This window comes from Austrofundulus limnaeus, unplaced genomic scaffold, assembly GCF_001266775.1.
Source record: "Austrofundulus limnaeus strain Quisiro unplaced genomic scaffold, Austrofundulus_limnaeus-1.0 Scaffold96, whole genome shotgun sequence".
Lineage (NCBI taxonomy): Eukaryota > Metazoa > Chordata > Actinopteri > Cyprinodontiformes > Rivulidae > Austrofundulus > Austrofundulus limnaeus.
Genome location: NW_013952498.1, coordinates 497,925 through 500,641, shown reverse-complemented (window position 1 = coordinate 500,641; position 2,717 = coordinate 497,925).

The window sequence follows — 2,717 nt, the reverse complement described above, 5'->3', positions numbered from 1 at the left end:
CACTTATGTAGTGTCAAGCGGCAGACAAATGAACCAGCAGGTAACGCGGTTAGCACCAGTGAAGCTAGCCTAAGAACCTTCTAGAAGCTGAGCTAACTAGCAGCAGCTATGTGAGCTCAGGTTTAGAGGTGACTATCGTGAGGTGAAAGGCGATAGAACTGAGTAATGACYCTGGTGACTCCGAACTTATAGGTGAAGGCTGAAAAGGAACTCCATTTATCTAAACTGATGTAAAAAAAAACTACAACAGGTAAGACGTTAATTACTCATAACCTTTCCACAGAATCCAAATTTAAAAAATGTAAACAATTTTTATGTCATATCATTGTAATGTAGCTGTTTGATGAAGGAGACGATGAATTGTGTGCAGAGCAGCATGGGGTAACTACTGAATTCTGGATATGAATTCTGGATATTTGAGTGAAAAAAAAGAGTAAACAGAGAGTAAAGAGGATTTGCGGATAAAAAAATAAAATGAGGGGCAGGAGAGTCGAGGTAACACCAGCTACATAATGGATGACATGACTCAAGTCTGTCAAAACAAGATGAGAGGCTGAAAATACTACGTTGGACTTCAGCCTCAACACAAATGACACACGTGGACAAAAACAGGCTGACAGCTTCAACTCTTCCTGTCAGCTCTTAAAATGAACAGTGAACATGACACTACTGCCTTATTACTACATCCACACAGTCAGAGCCCTGGACTCATCCTGCTGATAAAAAGGGTCAACGGCTAAAGACAAAGATGGAGAGTAAGAGAAACTGGGGGAAAAAAAAAAACAGAAAGACAGGAGCACTCAGTCGGGATATCCAGAATAAACATGAGGCTTTCCGACTCGTATTCTCTCCCCTTAGCCCTCCTGCATCTCATCAGAGCAGACTGGAGGTCCCTGAGCAGCAGAAGGGTTTAATACATGTGTGCTGAACTCTTCAGATCTGCTGTGTGTGTGTGTGTGTGTGTGTGTGTGTGTGTGTGTGTGTGTGTGTGTGTGTGTGCATGCGTGTGCATGTGTGTGACCTAAAAAGGGGAAAAAAACAAAAGGGGCCTGGATACTTTGACAATCCCTGATACGCTCTGTAGGTTTCTGTTACCAAGGTTACAACGAGCCTGTCCCACATGCTAGCATCAGCAAGCCAGGAATTAGCCCTGCATGTCCTTCACTGGCCTCATTGCTTYCTTCTTTTCTTCCTGACAAACCTGTCTATTCCCATTAATCAGTCAGCTCATCTAGGTCCATCTCCTTTATTGTTTGACTGTCCTCCTCTACCTCTGCACAACTCCTACTTCATCCATTTCTTCCATCCAGTGTGGAGCTTGTTTATTTAAAGCCTCTCTCAATGTGAGGACTTGACACTGACACACCATGCACTCTGCTCATACTCCCCTCAAACATCTACAGCAGCTTACGGAGGGATGCATTGCTTAGCAACGTGGTCTTTTTGTTATTCAAAGCTTGTTTGTAGCTTTTAGCTGCGCTCCGTAATGACATGTTTAATGCAGAGGGGTGGAAGAGGCGGGGAGAGAAAAGTGGAGAGAGAAGGAGGCCAGAGGTAGGACAAGGGCCTCCACAAAGCCTTCCTTAAAGAAGGAAGGAAGGGCGGGGATGTGCAGAGACATTCAACCCAATGAAAAGAGCAGAAGGGAGGGGGCTGAATTGTGGGAGGACAGAAGGATCTCCATGACACATGGAGCTGAGAGTGGAACACGGAGGAGGACAGAAAGATTGAACAGCAGCCTCACAGCCGAGCGACCTTGATGTCCAAGAATAGAGTGCAGTCTTGTGAGACCAACTATGCAGCACGGAGAGCCAGCAGGAAGGAGCCTTTCATCAGAATACTATCTGTGACATAATTAGAAACTTGTGGTAAAAGTTGGTTTTACAATTCAGGTCACGCTGCACGCTTGGACACCTCAAAGTCAAACAGCGGCAGAGGAAATACTACTTTAATGTGAAAGAAAACTAATCTTCTATTATACACAGAAACTAAAATGAGGAAATGTTTCTTCTTGGTTCATTGATTGATGAGGCTTTTTCCTGCCTGCTCAACAACTCTAACAGAAACTACAGGAGGGGGCAGACAGCAGCAGGTAGAGGAAAAAATATATGATTTTACAAACCAACTTGTTTTGACCCAGACTGGTAGAACAGGTGAAATAACAGGGTTCATGCAGGTTTCAGTACATTAAATATAGACCTTTTAAAGACCTTTTAAGACCATTAGGAATGAAATTTAAGACCAAATAGACACATTAACAGAAGCATTCAAGTGGTCCCAGAATTTTTAATATATAAACCTTTTACTGCTATCAATTTAGCTATTAAAGAATATTGAATTTTAATACAAGAACACAAAATTATTTTAATGAAATGGTCATATCTATGAGACCTTCATTTCAACTGCTGTGGATCGCTTCAAACYGAGTGCAAAAATCACTGATATCAAGTCAAGTCTCATTGAAAACAGACTTTCCCATGTTTAAACCACAAGCAGTGGACATGACTGAACTTTGTTTTTTGAGCAGGTGAACAAGATGCTATATGCAGGGGCTTGTAGTGGCAAAGAGGTTGAAAACATGGAAGTAAACTCTGCCATTTTATGCCTGCAGTTATCCCAAGATTTGTAGTTTAAAGAGTAACTTACCCCAAAATTAACTTTTTTTAGCTGATAAACTGTCTAGAATGTGTCTAAAATGTTATATAGTACTGTTTCTG